The sequence below is a fragment of the Podarcis muralis genome, chromosome 1 (assembly GCF_964188315.1).
Source record: "Podarcis muralis chromosome 1, rPodMur119.hap1.1, whole genome shotgun sequence".
Taxonomy (NCBI): Eukaryota; Metazoa; Chordata; class Lepidosauria; order Squamata; family Lacertidae; genus Podarcis; species Podarcis muralis.
In genome coordinates, this window is record NC_135655.1 from 21,191,363 (window position 1) to 21,208,788 (window position 17,426).

Consider the following 17,426-nt stretch of genomic DNA (forward strand, 5'->3'; position numbering starts at 1 on the left):
CTTGCAACCACCGATAAAAACTTTGCCACTGCTAATGTTCCAGCGTTTGTCCTGTCTTCCAATAGGAACCTGACATAGTGAGCCTCTGATTTTCCCGGGAAAGGTACCAGCAATGGTAATAACAGTTCAGCCCTGGCTTGCTCATATTTTGCACAGTGCAACAAAATATGTTTTATGGAATCGATGTCTTGAGCACACGAGCAAAGTCTGTCCTGGTAGGGAACTCCTCTCAACCTGCTATCCAACACTGCAGAAGGAAAGATGTTTAGTCTGGCTTTGGTGAAAAGCCTTCGATAATTTGGTACTGTCAGATTTTTAATGTAAGATGTTAACTTAAAGACATGCCTATATTGTACTCCTACTGCCAGCAGACTAAAGAATGCGTGTGATCGAGATCGCAAGTCACTGTGTGCATTATCCCATAATCTTTGCTTTAACGTCTTTAGGGCGCCTTTATAACCCAGGTAATACAGTTGGGAGGGGGTGATAGGCAAATAGAGGTGGCTTTTTTAGCCATAGTTTTCTGCCATTTGCTGACAAATTCCTCATTGGTCAGGTGTTGGTACAAACCCTTCCCTAGATCAAACACTGAAATCCTGAGCCAATGTTTTAGGGCAGCCCACCATGCTTTAGTTGAAATTAGGCATTCACCAGCTTCTAACAGAAGTATGGAGTTGGGGACACAGTTGGGTACCTGCAGCAGAGATCGTAGAAATTTTGCCTGAAAGCCATCTACCTTTGGCAGGTCCCCATTATGCCAGGCATTTGCAGTGTACAGGAGTTGGGAAACGGGTTTTGCGTTGAAAACCCTTAAGGCTGCTGGAACATATTTGCCTAACTTTGTGAAAAAGAATCTGAGTATGGCTAGCTTTCTGATCTCCGCCTTTTGAAGGGAGGTTTGCCAGTGGTGCTTCCAAGATCCTGTATGATGAATTGTGAGCTCTAGAAAACTGAAGTATTTGATCTGTTCAAGGTTATTGCCACCCAGCACCCATTTAGACCGGGAGAAGCTTTTTTCGAAAACTAAAATTTTAGATTTTTCTTAATTTATGGATAAACCATTTCCAGAACAGTCATCAGAAAATTTCCTCAGCAGATAATTCAGACCTGGTCTGGAATGTGAGATGATGGCCGCGTCATCCACATATAACAACAAGGGGGTCCTACTTATTCCTATTTTTGGAAAGTATCCATTAAGCTCTCTTCTAGGTCATTTAAGAATAGACAAAACAATGTGGGGGCCAAAATGCATCCCTGTCTCATCCCCCATGTCATCTGGATACTGTTTGATAACTGTCCCTGCTGACTTTGGTTCCATTGTACAGGGCTTTTATAAGAAAGAGGAGTCGTTTGTCCTGCAAAATCAAATTTAGTTTGGACCATAGCTGGGATGTGGGGATGGAGTCAAACGCTGATTTCAGATCCATGGAGGCCACGAAGAGTTTACTCTGTAGAGGCCTGGTATACTTCTCGGCTAGGAAGGAGAGCATTAGACAGTGGTCGCATGTTGAATGGTTCTCACAAAAGGCTGCCTGGGCTTCAGATACTATATTATGTTCATTTAGAAAAGTTGTCAGTTTGCTACTGAGGAATCGGAAATACAGCTTTCCAATTATTGAAAGCAGGCTAATTGGCCTATAATTGGAGGATACATTTGGGTGGCCTCTCTTAAAGATTGGGACTACCAAAGCATGTTTCCAGCTATATGGTACTTTACCCGAGTTATTTACTACCGTAAAAAGTGCTGCCAGAAGTGGAGCCCACCAGTGCTGTTTTGATGTAATCAGTTCCGCTGGGATAAAGTCTTTCCCTCCGGAGCCTTTCCGCTCTTCAGATTCCCAGTTAATGTATGGACTTCCTCCACAGTAACCGGCCTCCAATGAGGGAGCAGTGGCAATTCTGCCCTGTCATCATCCTGGAAGCTGGAAGGGAGGTTTGGATTTTCCATAAATATATTTCTGAAGTGGTTCTCCCAAACCTGAGCTGGAATGGCACAGCTGGGGGCTGAAGAATTGCCAAAAGAGTTTAGTTTCATTGTTTAGTGAGGCATTCAATAGCAGGGACCAGGAATTTTTTCGGACTGCCTTTTTTTGAGGCCAAAAGGGTTTTATACTCTTTTTTGATTTTGAAATAAGATGGAGGTAAGTAATTTAGTCCAGCGTTTCTATAGGCCAAATAAGCGTTCCTTAAGGCTGCCTTCTTTGTGCGGCACTCTTGGTCAAACCAACAGCGCCCTTTAGCAGTGTGTGGCTTGCCGGCTGAGTTTATGTTGACAGAGACTACATCCTGCAAGGACTCAATGAGTTTTTTGTAAGCCGTCAGGGAGGCATCTATTGATAAATTGTTTATTATAATTGATCTTAACTTACAGTGGTGCCTCGCAAGACAAAATTAATTCGTTCCGCAAGTTTTGTCGTCTTGCGATTTTTTCGTCTTGCGAAGCACGGTTTTCCATAGGAATGCATTGAAAATCAATCAATGCGTTCCTATGGAAACCGCCTTCAGACCAGGTCCGGGGACAGCCTGTCCCCCGACCTCTTCTGAAGGCTGGGGGGGGCTTTTCTTCCCACCCCCAGCATTTTAAAAAACCCCGGGACAGCGGGGGACTTCTCCGCTGTCCGGGGCGATTTTAAAATGCTGGTGGGCGGCAGCGGAGGCTTTGCTGCCGCCCGCCAGCATTTTAAGATCGCCCTGGACAGCGGAGAAGTCCTCCGCTGTCCCGGAGTTTTTTTAAATGCTGGCGGGCGGCAGCGGAGGCTTCGCTCCCGCCCACCAGCATTTTAAAATCGCCCCAGACAGCGGAGAGGGTTTTTAAAAAACCTCACCGCCCCCCCGCCAGGCTTTGGAAGGCTGCTCCGAAGCCTGGCGGTGGGAGGAGGTCTCTCCGCACCCCCGCAGGCTTCAGAGCAGCCTTCCGAAGCCTGGCGGGGGGGGCGGACAGACCTCCTCCCCCCGCCAGGCTTCGGAGCAGCCTTCCGAAGCCTGGCGGGGGGGCGGACAGACCTCCTCCCCCCGCCAGGCTTCGGAGCAGCCTTCCGAAGCCTGGCGGAGGGGCGGACAGACCTCCTCCCCCGCCAGGCTTCGGAGCATCCTTCCGAAAGCTGGCGGCGGGAGGAGGTCTCTCCGCCCCCCCGCCAGGCTTCGGAGCATCCTTCCGAAGGCTGGCGGCGGGAGGAGGTCTCTCCGCCCCACCACCAGCCTTCGGAGGAGGTCCGAGGACAGTGGGGAAGACGCGCTGCGCTTCCCCGCTGTCCCAGAGATTTCCCTATGGGCTTTCGTCTTGCGAAGGAAGCCCATAGGGAAATTCATTTTGCGAAGCGCCTCCGCAACGGAAAAACCCTTTCGTCTAGCGGCTTTTCCGTCTTGCGAGGCGTTCGTCTTGCGGGGCACCACTGTAATTGCAGTTTGAGAATTCAATCTATTCTCAGCTGCAATTGCTGTCTCAGGTGTCTTTTTTTTCCTACGCATTGCTGGATCATTTGCTTTATCTATTTCCTCATGTTCTATGTAAGAGAGCTGAATTGAATTTTGGCCAGTAGTGGAGACAATTAGAGGTAGGTGGTCGCTTTTGGTCCTATTATCGATGTTGAATTTTTTAATTGATTCGAAGGCCTCCCTGTTAGTGAGACAGTAGTCTACTATGCTGGCTCCATTTGTATTTATGAATGTGTACTCGCCTTCTCTGTCCCCGGGGAGTGCCCCATTAGCAATGATAAGGTCAAGGCTTATTTGTAAAAAAAGCCAGGCAGAAGCCAGCATAGTTGATTTGACAATCTTTTGAATGTCTACAAGGGGGTGGGTTTAGAAAGAGGGCGCTATTTTCCTTTAGATCTCTTAATATTCGGAATTTTATTTCCAAGCTATCATCATTTGAGCCTATTCTGGCATTCATATCTCCCATTAGGTAAAAAGGCGGTCCAAGGTACTTAATTTGTAGGGAATAAAGGAAACTATGGAATTTACGCCATGTGCTCTCGATCTGTGTTTGCTCTATATAGGTGGGATATAAGCTGAAACAAGAATGATACTCTTGGATTCCAGATGCAAAGTGATCCCCAGTGCCAGCTGCTCGAAAACTGAGCACTCAGTAACCTGTGACACCAATTGAGTGGAAACCAGAATTACTAGCCCCCCCCCCTCGGTCATCCCCTTCCGAGCGGTTTAGAGGCCTTGATTTCATAGGCGTGGTAACCATCGAGAACTATGTTGTCAGTTGCCCACATTTCCTGCAGCATTATTATGTCAAAACATGTTATATATTCACGAAATGGCTCGTCGCCTAGTTTGTTGGCCCAACCCGCTATGTTCCACGAGATAATGTTAAGGCTGCATGTTCCATAACTGGCTTCGCTCCATTGTGGTGGGGAAATTGTTATCAGCTCTCAGACTGGTTTAGTAGTGATGCAACCGTTCTTAGGATATGCACGGTGTTGTTGTTCTCGGGGTTGAGTTGCAGCATTTTCCCGATTTCCTGGCATCGACGGTGTTATATGAATTGCTGGGACCATCGGGGGGGTCTTCGTCAAAGACAATTAAATCAGTCTCTGGCTTTCTGTGTGTCACATTTCCCTTCGGAGGAGCGTCACTTGGCATTGGCTGATCAGATTCTAGTAAAGAGTGGTGAAATTCTGGATCTGCCAAAGGCGTAATGGAGTGTCCTATCTTTGATTTATCTAGTTTGGGCTGGCATTCTTTGTGTGTTTGGCCTTTTTGCTCTGACGTTTTCCTCCCCAAGGGAGTGTTACGGCTGGGTTCACCGCATGTATCCATATTTGACGGCCCTTCCGAATGAATCATGGCCCTATGGTGAAAGCCCTTCGGTGGAGTTGATTGCTTGGGGTCAGTCCGGCTATACGACAAGCTTGGCAGTAGTCATTTTCGTTCTGTGTCTTTAAAAACGCGCCTCAACTCAATATTATAATCCTGTAAGAGGGCTTTATATTTCAGGAGCATTTTAGGGGTAGCTGAGTTAGAAAATGTCAGCATGAGTCTAGTGTGCTGGGGGTCCGTGCAAAGCAAGTTTATCGCGATCAGAGTGTTGCAATGGATATTTCGTAAAAGTTTAAAGTTTCTCTTCACACTGTCGATTGATTTCCAGTAAGGCAGCATACCATTGAAAGGATATATATCGAGAGGTACTTGAGTGCTTTGTAGGAGCAGGTCCCTACTTTCACTTTTGTTGTTTTTACTATTTGTAGTCTCTCGGTTATCAAGTCCAGACTGGTTACTGTTGGGAATCAAGCCTCTATCGGGAGAAGCTGGCAACTCTCCCAGGCACCCGACTTGATCTCCGGTGACCTCCCTGGCTGCATTCCCCAGCAAACGCAGGCTAGGTCTCTATAGGCGACCCTTCCCAGCGTGGGAAGAGCACAGCCAATCTTTCCTGCTTCCCCAGCAGGGAATAGAGATAGTCAGAAATGTCTATTTACATGGTTTTATTTCTGACTCCAGCATTACAGAAAACATGACTGCTCTCTTCAAACATTGGCAAACAAGTGACAAAGACTTCCTGTACAATCACAAGAGGAAGGTCTCATATTACACTCTGAGCAAATTCCGGTGAACTGACTGGAACGCTGTTTCCCACAGTCAGCCAAATCACATGATGTCAACAAGCTGGATGTCTGCAGCTGCAATGAGCGCATATGCTGATAGTTACACCCCTGTACACGATGGTCTAGGGGGAGGGCAACGCTTTGTTCAGTCTCTTTAGTACTGAGTGATCTATTTTTGGCTGCCAGAAGCACCAACTCCGTCAGGAGAGACGATACCTTTTCAATTATTATTTTTTTTAATAAATTTTTATTAAAAGTTTCAAAAGTTTTTTATAACAACAAAAACAAAACAACACCATACAATAAACATAACAAACATAACATATATAAAAACACGTATAATTTCAACCCTTAATTTCTTGTGACTTATTTTCCCGACTTCCTCGTGCCTCCCCTTTCTGTATTCCAATTTCTAATTAATTGTTCAGCAAATCCTTCCCTTGTTTTTAACTTAATTTTAATCTTACTTTTTCTCTTTAACTTATCCATTACCGCTAATAACCACATATTTTCTAATCCAGCGTCATTTTAGCATTCATTAATTTTACAATATTTCTTTAAATAGTCCTTAAAATTTTTTCCAATCTTCTTCCGCTGTTTCTCTTCCCTGGTTTCGGATTCTGCTCGTCATCTCTGCCAGGCCCATGTAGTCTATGACCTTCATCTGCCATTCTTCCAAGGTGGATAGGTCTTGTGTCTTCCAATACTTTGCGATGAGTATTCTTGCTGCTGTTGTAGCATACATAAAAAACGTTCTATCCTTCTTTAACACCCCTTGGCCGACAATACCCAAGAGAAAGGCCTCTGGTTTCTTCAGGAAGGTATATTTAAATACCTTTTTCAATTCATTATAGATCATTTCCCAGAACGCCTTAATCTTTGGGCACGTCCACCAAAGATGAAAGAATGTACCTTCATTTTCTTTGCATTTCCAACATTTATTATCAGGCAAGTGATAAATTTTTGCAAGCTTGACTGGGGTCATGTACCACCTATAAATCATTTTCATAATATTTTCTCTTAAGGCATTACATGCCGTAAATTTCATTCCGGTGGTCCACAACTTTTCCCAGTCAGCAAACATAATATTATGACCAATATCCTGCGCCCACTTGATCATTGCTGATTTAACCATTTCATCTTGTGTATTCCATTTCAACAGCAAGTTGTACATTTTTGACAAATTTTTAGTACTGGATTCTAACAGTTCAGTCTCCAGTTTTGATTTCTCCACCTGGAAGCCAATTTTTCTGTCCATCTTAAAAACTTCCATTATTTGATAATAGTGAAGCCAATCTCTCACTCTTCCTTTTAGTTTCTCAAAACTCTGCAATTTCAATCTGTCCCCTTCTTGTTCCAAAATTTCCCAATATCTCGGCCATTTAGACTCCATATTAAGCTTTTTAACAGCTTTTCCCTCCATTGGCGACAACCACCTTGGAGTTTTATTTTCCAACAGATCTTTGTATCTAGTCCAGACATTGTATAGTGCTCTCCTGACAATATGATTTTTAAAACCTTTATGAGCTTTGACCTTGTCATACCACAGATATGCATGCCACCCAAAAGTATTGTTAAAACCTTCTAAGTCCAAAATGTCTGTGTTCTCAAGAAGTAGCCAATCTTTCAACCAGCAGAAGGCTGCTGATTCATAGTAAAGTTTGAAGTCTGGCAGGGCAAATCCCCCCCTTTCCTTTGCATCAGTTAAAATTTTAAATTTTATTCTGGGCTTCTTGCCCTGCCAGACAAATTTGGAAATATCTTTCTGCCACTTCTTGAAACAATCCATCTTGTCCATTATTTGCAATGTTTGAAACAAAAATAACATTCTAGGCAATACATTCATCTTTATAACTGTGATTCGACCCAACAAGGAAAGCTTCAGATTTGACCAAGTTTCTAAGTCTTTTTTCACTTCTGTCCAAGATTTCTCATAATTATCTTTAAATAGATTCACATTTTTGCTGTCATATTTATCCCCAAGTACTTCACTTTCTTAACCACAGTTAACCCTGTCTCATTCCGAAACCTTTCTTTTTCAAAAGGTGTTAAATTTTTCTCCAAAACCTTAGTTTTTGACTTATTCAATTTAAATCCTGCCACTTGACCAAACTCCTGAATTAATTCTAAAATTCTTTTTGTACTAGATTCAGGCTCTTGTAGTGGAAGTACCAAGTCATCTGCAAATGCTCTCAATTTATACTGTTTATCTCCGACCTGCACTCCTTTAACCAACTGGTCCCTTCTAATCATGTTCAGCAAAACCTCCAGGACTGATATAAAAAGTAATGGAGAGATTGGGCAGCCCTGCCGTGTCCCTTTTTCTATCTTAAATTCTTCCGTAACCACATTATTTACAATCAACTTTGCTTTTTGTTCAGAATATATTGCACCTATACCATTTTCAAACCCTTCTCCCATCCCCCGGAGATTCTTCATCATAAAACTCCAAGAAATATTGTCGAAGGCTTTCTCAGCGTCCACAAATATCAAAACCGCTTTAGTGTTTATATTCACTTCCAACTTTTCCAAAATGTCAATTATATTCCTAACATTATCTGACAAATGCCTTCTCGGGAGAAAGCCCGCTTGGTCTCTATGAATCTCCTCCATCAAAACTATTTTCAGTCTCTTTGCTAAAATGTCAGCAAAAATTTTGTAATCCACATTTAATAGCGAGATGGGACGGTAGTTTTTGAGTTGAGTCTTTTCAGTCTCTGTCTTCGGTATAAGTGTAATATAAGCCTCTTTCCACGTATCTGGTGCCCTTTTCCCCTCCATAATTTCGTTACAAACTTCCTTCATAGGTTGTAATAACCACTCCTTCAAAACTTTGTAGTATCTGGAAGTCAATCCATCCGGTCCTGGAGATTTGCCCAGTGCCATATTTTGAATGGCACCTTCTATTTCTTGTTCTGTTATTTCTTGGTTCAGGATTCTTTTACTTTCCTGTGAAATCTTTTTCAGTCCATTTTTTCCAAGAAATTGTTCTATGTCCATATCTTTCTGCGGCCCCTGTGAATAAAGTTGTCTGAAGTATCTCTGGAAGCAATTCCTAATCTCAGTTGGATTATAGATGTTCTTTCCATCCACTTCTAAATTTGTAACCGTGTTCAATTTTTGTCTCTTCTTTATTTGCCAAGCCAACAGTTTGCCACATTTATCTGCTGATTCAAAAGTCTTTTGTCTCATTTGTTTAATTTTCCATTCTATTTCTTGATTCATCAATTCCATATATTGTGTTTGATATAGCTTAATTTCTCTCAAGATCTCATACGATTTTGGTTTTGATCTTAATTTCCTTTCCCCATCTTTTATCTTCTCCAAAAAAAATTCCTTCCTTTCATTTTGGCTTCTCTTCTTTATTGCATTCTGTTGTATCAAGAATCCTCTCATCACAGCTTTACTTACGTCCCAGATTACTCTTTTTTCTACATTAGTGTTCATATTAATTTCAAAATAGTCTTTCAAAGTTTTTTGGGCCTTTTTACAAACTTCCTCATCTCCAAATAAGGTGTCATTCATCCTCCATCTGAAGGTACCAGCTGTTGTTTGCTTCATCACCATCTTTACAGCGTTATGGTCGGAGCATGTTTTTGGGCAGATTTCAACTTTTTTTATCCTTGGTGCCATTCCTCTAGTAACCCAAATTTGGTCAATTCTAGTCCATGTCATTTTGGCTTCAGAAAAGAAGGTTCCCTCTCTTTCAAGTGGGTGTTTTATTCTCCAAATGTCAACCAAGTCCATATTGTCAGTCATTTCAAAGAACGTTTTTGGTAGTCTTCCATCCTTTGTAACTACCTGTCTTTGAGCTTTGTCCATATTTGTCGAAACTACTCCATTCATGTCCCCCATCAAAATTAGATTATAGTCCATATAGTCCATCAGTGTCTCATACAACTTCTTAAAAAACTCAGTTTTCCCTTCGTTTGGTGTATAGATTCCTACAATCAAAAATTTCTCTCCTTGAACTTGAATTTCAATTGCCAGATATCTTCCTTGATCATCTTTGAAGATTAATTTCGGTTGCAATCTTTCCTTAGGATATATCACCACTCCTCTTTTTTTTACTCTGTCAGATGATATAAATTCTTGGCCCAATCTTTTATTGATAAGTAATTTCCTATGTGACCTCGTCACATGCGTCTCTTGTAAACAAATCAAGTCCAATTGCTCTTTTTTTAGTATGTGAAAAACACTTTTTCTCTTCCGGGGAATGTTTAGACCATTGCAGTTCCAGCTTAGAAGTTGCAGAGCCATGATGGGGCTATTTGTTCTTCCCTCCTACTGCTCCAAGTTGTTGTTCTTCTTCTGTCAGTGGTTTCGATCCGTATGGTAAGTTTGCTATGTCCAGAATTCCTTTTCCTGGAGACAGTGGTTCTTGTCCCGAATCCACCCCCTTCTGAAGATCCTCTTCGTGTTCTCCTAGGAACTTGTCTTTGTCGCCCACAGTCTTTATTCTTCTTTTCCTTCCCTTATACTTAAAGGATAGGCCTTGAGGGAATTCCCACCTAAATGGTATGCTGTTTCTTTTCAATAATACCACCAGATCCTTGTACTGACCTCTTGCATCCAAGATATGTTTCGGGATGTCTTTGAAGATTTCCACGAAAGAATCTTCAATTTGCAAAGTTCTTTGATAGTGCAGGTTCAAAATTTTGTCCCTCTCTTCCTTTGATCTTAAAGTTATCAGACAGTCTCTTGCCTTGTTCCTTCTTTGTCTTGTTCCCAGTCTGAATGCACTCTCTATCTTAAATTCTTCCTTGTCCAAATCCTGCTGCCAAAAATCTGAAAACTCTTTTGTTAAGTAGTCCACCAGGTCATCCCCTTCACTTTCAGGTACTGACCTGATCCTCAAATTCCTCTCTTTCCTTTGCATCTCAATCCTAGACAATGTCAGATCATGATCCTCCAATTTCCTGAGTACCGGTGGAAACCTTTCGTCAGCAGCAGTTGCAATTTCTTTAGCCTCCTCGGCTATCTTTCGAGTGGTGGATGATTCCTCAAGCAATTTTCCAATTGACTCTGTGTTAGAATTCACCTTATTTCCAAGTTCAATTATACTTTTAGTATTTAAGTCAATTTTCCCTGAGATCTCAGCTACTTTCTTGTTGGTTTCAGCAACTTGTTTACTGGTCTCTGCTCCTTGCTTTTTTAACTGTTCCAAAGAGTCATTAATTTCCCCAAGTACTTTCGCAAGTGGGTCTTCAGAAGACATATCTCTTGCTTTTGTCTGTGGGACAGCTGCTGTTCCAGAGGCTCCGGATGTAGAAGCCCTTCTTTGTTTCAAAATATCAGTCTTATATTGTCTACCGGATCTCAGGATGTTTTCCTGTAATTCTCCTTTCTCTTTGTCATCTGCCATAACACTATCTTGCAGTCAAGGTCATTCCCACACTCATAGACTTGTTTCACAATGCCACTACCGAGTCTCAGGAGGGGGTGGGGTTGCGGGCTTACGACCCCGCCCACACTCCCGCGGGGCTGGCTCCAGCCTCGCGGGAGCCAGGGATTCCCCTTAATTAGCATATCCCCGCGGCGCCAGCCAATCGGCTGGCGGCGGGGGCAGGCCTATTAGGGGCCATTTAAGGTCAGGGCAGCCCTCGGCTCGCCCCTTTTCTCTTCGTCCCCACGCGGTTTGCATCTCTGGCATCTCTGGTTGCATCTCTGGTCGTGTTTCACGCGGACCCCCTTTTCACTTGTCGGAGCAGAAACTTTGCAGGAGTCCTCTCCGCGCGTCGCGGGAAGCATTTCATAGAAGCCGAAGTCGCTGCAGTTGAGCGATCTTTCAGTGGCTCCATATCCGCAACGGACTGATCTTACCGCCTGCCAGCTGATCTCCCCGCCGAACAGCGGATCTTCCTGCCGGCCAGCTGATCATCCCGCCGACCAGCGGATCCTCCCGCTGGCCAGCCGCCCTTCCCGTCGGGCACCTGAGCCTCCCGCCGGCCAGCTGATCCTCCCGCCGGCCAGCTGATCATCCCGCCGGCCAGCCGTTCTTCACGCCGGGCACCCGAGCTTCCCGCCGGCCACCTGACCCTCCTGCCGGCCAGCCGATCTTCCTGCCGACCAGCTGATTCCGCCGGCCAGCTGATTTCACACCGCAGCCTCCCCCTGATACCTTCCGCCGCCGCAGGAGTCTGCACTCTCCTCAAGCGATTTTCCCTTCTGGTCGCCGAGACGCGGAAGCTTCTCCTCTTACCAGGTTGTATCGCGGCTAATTTGACGGGGATTGCGGTCAGGTCTGGAGTGGGGCTTTACCGGGGTCCCGAGGTCTGTTTCGCTGCTTCTGGGGACGTTTTTTGCTAAATTCGTGTGCCTTTCCCCCCCTCTTTGCCGGTTGCTAGCGTCGTTGCTAGGCGACCGGCGCCATCTTAAGAGCCACGTGCTGGGCCTAGCGGCCGCCATCTTGCTACAGGCAGACCCCGTGGGTACATTCCCCTCCGCTTGCGGCCGCAAGCTTGCCTAGTGCCAGGCTTTAATTGCAACGTTATTTGTCTTATTGCAGCTTTTGTCCTTTTGGTATTTTGGCCAGCTTTGTCCTTTGGTGCTTTGTCCTTGCTTCCCAGGTTCGTCAGCAAATTTAATTAAGAGGCTGGGCGTTTTCAAAGTGCTGACCTTGGGGTGAATAACTTATTAAGATACAAAGCCAGCTCTGTTCTTTTCAATCAATATTCCGAATTTAATTAATTTAGCAGAGGTAATTCATTAGTAATTTTGTTGAGCCCTTCAACCTTGCAAACAGGGGAAATTTCACAGATCCTGTGCTGTGGATTGCATGATTGTTTCAATCACTAAGGTCCTTAATTCATAAGGTGCTGTATATACTACAAAACTCGGTAGGACATAGGAGCTCTAGATTACTGAAATTCTCTCGACCACTCCTGCGTCAAGTGGTGTAAACTGTGAAGCGCTATATATACAATAATAAAATAGATAGGTAGTTAAATAAGCGAATAATTAATAATTAAATAACTTTATATATATATATATATATAAATTAAATTAAAACATAACAATAATAAATATAAAATAAAATAAAAATTAAAATAAAATAATAATAAAAATAAATAAATAATAAATAAATAAATAAAAACTAAATAAAGCAGGAATCAAATAAGTGGCGAGTGGCGCTGTGGGTTAAACCGCTGAGCCTGGACTTGCTGATCTGAAGGTTGTGTTTCAGATTCCTTCACGTGCGTAAACTCTCTTGCCCAGTCATACACGCATACGCTCATATTGAGTATTGAGCCTGCCTTACCATGGATGGCAACAGCAACCCCCAAGCGCCACAGCACGGCAACGCATTAGTGCCTATGGCTCCATGTAACCCCCAGGCAATGGCACAGCTTTTTTCCGCGCTGCAAGCATTCTACGCGCAATGCAGGGCCCCTATTACCCCTTCGCCTAACATAGTGGAAGTGTCCCAGGAATGCATACCTGACACTCCTCCCAGCCAGCAAGGTCAGGATGGTCCTTCCACAAGCACAGCTGGCACGGTACAGCAGGCTACTGGCAGGCCCCAGACACGCCAGCAGACTGCGCGTGCACTTAAATCTAAGGCGGGCCCTCAGAAGGGGAAGGCGCCCGCGAAAAAACCTAAAACTGGTGCAAAAAAGGCGGGGCCTTCAGTGCCTGCCCGCACTGCGTCCCGCCCAGAGGTAATAGACGTCCCCAGTGTCTTTCAGGATAACCCAGCTCAACTAAGTTCTTCGGACGGGTCAACATCGGAGGAGGAGCTTCCTCCGCAGCAGGCGGTCCCGGCTGTCGGTGACCCAGCGCCGCGGAATGACGGTTCACGTGGAGGGAAGCGGAAGTCGAAGAAGAAGCACAAGTCCAAGAAGAGCAGGAAACAGGACACGTCGGATTCCGACGAGGAGACAGGTACTTCTTCTTCCTCCGACGAGGATAGTGACACGCCGTTGGGGACTTACTGGGGGGAGGGGAGGACACAGGAATTCCCCTGTGGATGCATGAAAGGCGGGCCAATTCGCATCGGAAGGCCTTCAACGGCACCCTCGATTGGAAAGACGGGGCTTTAGTGGAAGACGTTAAAGTTTCTACTCACTTGGCCACTGACTTCGTCCCGGGGAACCACCTTACCAAGCGAAAGAGGGACAAGATCCTGAATGGTGATTTCATTGATATGTTTTCCTTGCTACCTCCAGTGCAGGTTAAGGGAAAAGGGGAGAAAAGGAGATATTATGGTAGGAAAAGATATAGGTCACCCAGAGTCGAACGTACATTTGAGAATTGGCTTAACGGCTATCAGGTCTTTATGGCAGTAGTGACAGGTTGTTACCCAAAGCGTGGCATGCATCTGGCGGCGTACTTGGCGCATGTCAGGAGAGCGCGGGAGCTGGCGGGAGACGAGGCCGCCATATCGTATGATGAGGACTTCCGGAGGAATGCCTCGCTTCTGTCCTCCACACGCTGGGACCAAAGGGACAATAATTGCTGGATGGAGCATGTGGGCCCCAATATCGAGAAGAAACCCCAGGATCAGTCTAAATCCGGTAAGGTGGAGGCAAAACATCGGAGGCATTGTTGGGACTTCAACAAGGGGGCCTGCCAGCGCGCCACGTGTAAGTATGTGCATGAATGCGATAAGTGCTTGGGCAGCCACCCCGCTATTCACTGTTATAAAGGGAAACAGCAGCCCTTTCGGGGTGGCAGGGGGAATCTCAACCAGGGGAGTCGGGGTCCCCCAGCCGGACCGTCAGGACCCGCCCAAGGGTCTGCTGGGTCTCGATACTAATCGGTCCTTGGGTCTGGCACACTCTCCGATAAAGTTACAGCCGTTGAGAGTGCTGCTGGATCTCTACCCAAATAGACAAGCTGCCCGCATGCTAGATGAAGGTTTTTCCCAGGGCTTTAGAATCCCAGTTGTTTGTACCCCCAATGCCACATGCCCTCCAAACCAAAAATCAGTGTTAGAGAGGCCTGACATCGCCTTTAATAAAATCAGGAAGGAGATTACCGCGGGGAGGGTTGCCGGCCCCTTCGAATCACCCCCTATCGAGGAGCTGCATATTTCACCGTTGGGCATTGTTCCGAAAAAGGCCCCTGGGGAGTTTTGCATGATACATAACCTTTCCTACCCCAAGGGAGCCTCGGTGAATGACGCCATCCCCCAAGAAATGTGCACGGTAAAATATGCCTCATTCGATCAAGCAGTAAAGCTGGTTAGGGGATTTGGCAGGGGCGCCTTTATGGCAAAATGCGACATCGAGTCTGCATTCCGCCTTCTTCCAGTTCACCGAGAGGACTATCGCTGGCTTGGTTTTAAATTCCAGGGCGCCTACTTCATCGACAAGGCGATGCCTATGGGGTGCTCGATTGCCTGTGCCGCTTTCGAGACCTTTAGCACCTTCCTAGAATGGGCCTTAAAATTTAGGACAGGCATGCAGGGGGTGGGGCATTACTTGGATGATTTTATTTTGGTGGCAAGTAGCGAGAGCGATTGCGGCGCCTTGCTCCAGGCCTTCGAGTCCCTAGCAAGCGATCTTGGGGTCCCTTTAGCAAAAGAGAAGACTGAGGGCCCGGTGACCACCATGACCTATCTGGGTATCGAACTGGATACCGTTGCCCAAACCTCATGCTTACCGGCCAAGAAGTTGTCCGCCCTTAGAGGGCTCATCGAGCAGATTTTGCCATTAAAAAAGGTAACCCTGAGGCAAATTCAATCACTCCTGGGGCACCTTAACTTTGCCTGCCGAGTGGTCTCCCCCGGTCGCCCTTTTTGCGGACGGCTAGCAAAGCTGTCCGCGGGGCTTCGGTCACCACACCACAGGGTACGCCTTTCTAAGGCGGTGAAGTCAGACCTTCAGGTCTGGTTACAATTCCTCAACGGTTATAATGGAATCTCGTTATGGCAGGACTGCATGGCCTTGCGGTCGGATTTTCAGGTCCATTCGGACGCGGCTGGCTCCCTAGGGTTTGGTGTTTATTTCAAGGGGCAGTGGTGCTCCCAGCAATGGCCCCCCTCGTGGCAAGGAAAACCGATCCTGCGCGATTTGACATTCCTGGAATTCTTTCCCATTGTTGTAGCAATCCATATTTGGGCCGACCAGTTTAGGAATCGTAGGGTGTGCTTCTGGACTGACAACCAATCTGTGGTGTCAGTTATCAACAAGCAGTCAGCGCATTCTCCCAGAGTAGCATCCCTCTTGCGCTATTTTGTCCTTTCCTGTCTCCAGTTAAATCTTCACGCCTCTGCCAAGTTTGTCCCCGGCATCGATAACAACATCGCGGACGCTCTATCTCGTTTCCAGATGGAGCGCTTTCGCTTATTGGCGCCGGATGCGCAGCTGCGTCCGCAACCGTTTCCGGAACACCTTTGGAATATTGGCAGCGAGAAGCTATAAAGGGAGTATTGTCAGCTTTGGCACCCTCAACCCTAAGATCTTACAATAAGGCTTGGTTAGATTTCACAGCCTTTCGCATAAAAAAGGGGCAATTCAAGCCAGGCAGAGCCCCCGCTAAGTCCGAGGTCATAGAATATATGGTCCACCTTCGCGACCTTGGCCGGGCCCCAAAAACTCTTAATATCCATTCGGCGGCGATATCCTTCTTCTCAAAAGCTCTATTTTCCATCGATCCCTGTGCTCACTTCGTGGTACGGAAAATGTTGGAGGGCTGGCGCAGGTCAAGGCCGCCAGGCTCTGATGCGAGAAGGCCCATAACGCTGGATATTCTCACAAAAATCCGCTTGAAGTTGAGGTCCATCTGTTGGTCAAAATATGAGGCCAGGTTATTCTCTGCGGCATTTTCATTTGCATTTTATGGCGCCTTGCGCATCGGTGAGGTGGTCTGCGAGGACCGCCCAACCGGTTCCAATAGAGGGCTTTTGATTGGGGACGTATCGATAGCCAGCTCCCACGTGATTTTAAAAATCCGTAGCTCCAAGACCGACCAGCTCAGCAGGGGGGCTACGATTCGCCTCCAGGCAACCCAGAAACCTGGTCCTTGCCCGGTAAAAGATGGCGCAAAATATCTGCGTGGGAGGCCTAATTCCGATGGCCCCTTCTTCTTACATGCGGACGGTTCCCTCCTATCAAAACACCAGTTCACGAGGGTCCTGCGAAAAGCGATCGCAGCCATCGGTCTCCCTCAGGAGGAGTACGCTGCGCACTCCTTTCGCATTGGGGCAGCGACCACTGCGGCTCACATGGGTTTGCCGGCCGAAGGGATAATGGATATGGGGCGTTGGAAATCTAACGCGTACAAGGGTTACATCCGGTAGCTTCTCGAACCCCCCGGCCGTCTTCCCCAACCCTACACCGCACCCCCCCTGACTTGTCACTAGTATCTTCATTCCCCTGACCTGGTTCTCTTATTCTCTCATTCCAGGTATCGGTGTGGTCCGGTTGTGGTTTATCGGCCACAGCATAGTTTATTGGGCCAAGCAGCGTGCAGAGAACAGGGGCTGGGATCCTGAATTGCGGTTACCCAGCAGCGTTGAAGTGTCATGGATCTCTAGGCGTGGCATGCGCTGGGAAGAATTCCTCCCAGCAGTTGCAAATAAAATCGCTACAGAAGGCGCCCCCGACGCTATGGTCATTCAACTGGGCGAGAATGACCTTGCTTACAGGAAAGGGGTGGACCTAATGTGGAACATTATCAATGACCTTGAGGGATTGAAGGCTGCCCACGACAATATCGCAATACTTTGGTCATCTTTGCTGCAAAGGAGATGCTGGCGGGACGCGGTGAATCCCGTGGCTGTGGACAAAGCCAGGAGGATCGTGGAGCGCTCGGTGGCGCGTAGAGTGTTTGCATTGGGTGGACGGGTCATTGGGCACCCGCACATCCAGTATGACAACGTATCACTCTATCGCGGGGATGGCGTGCATCTATCTGATGCTGGCA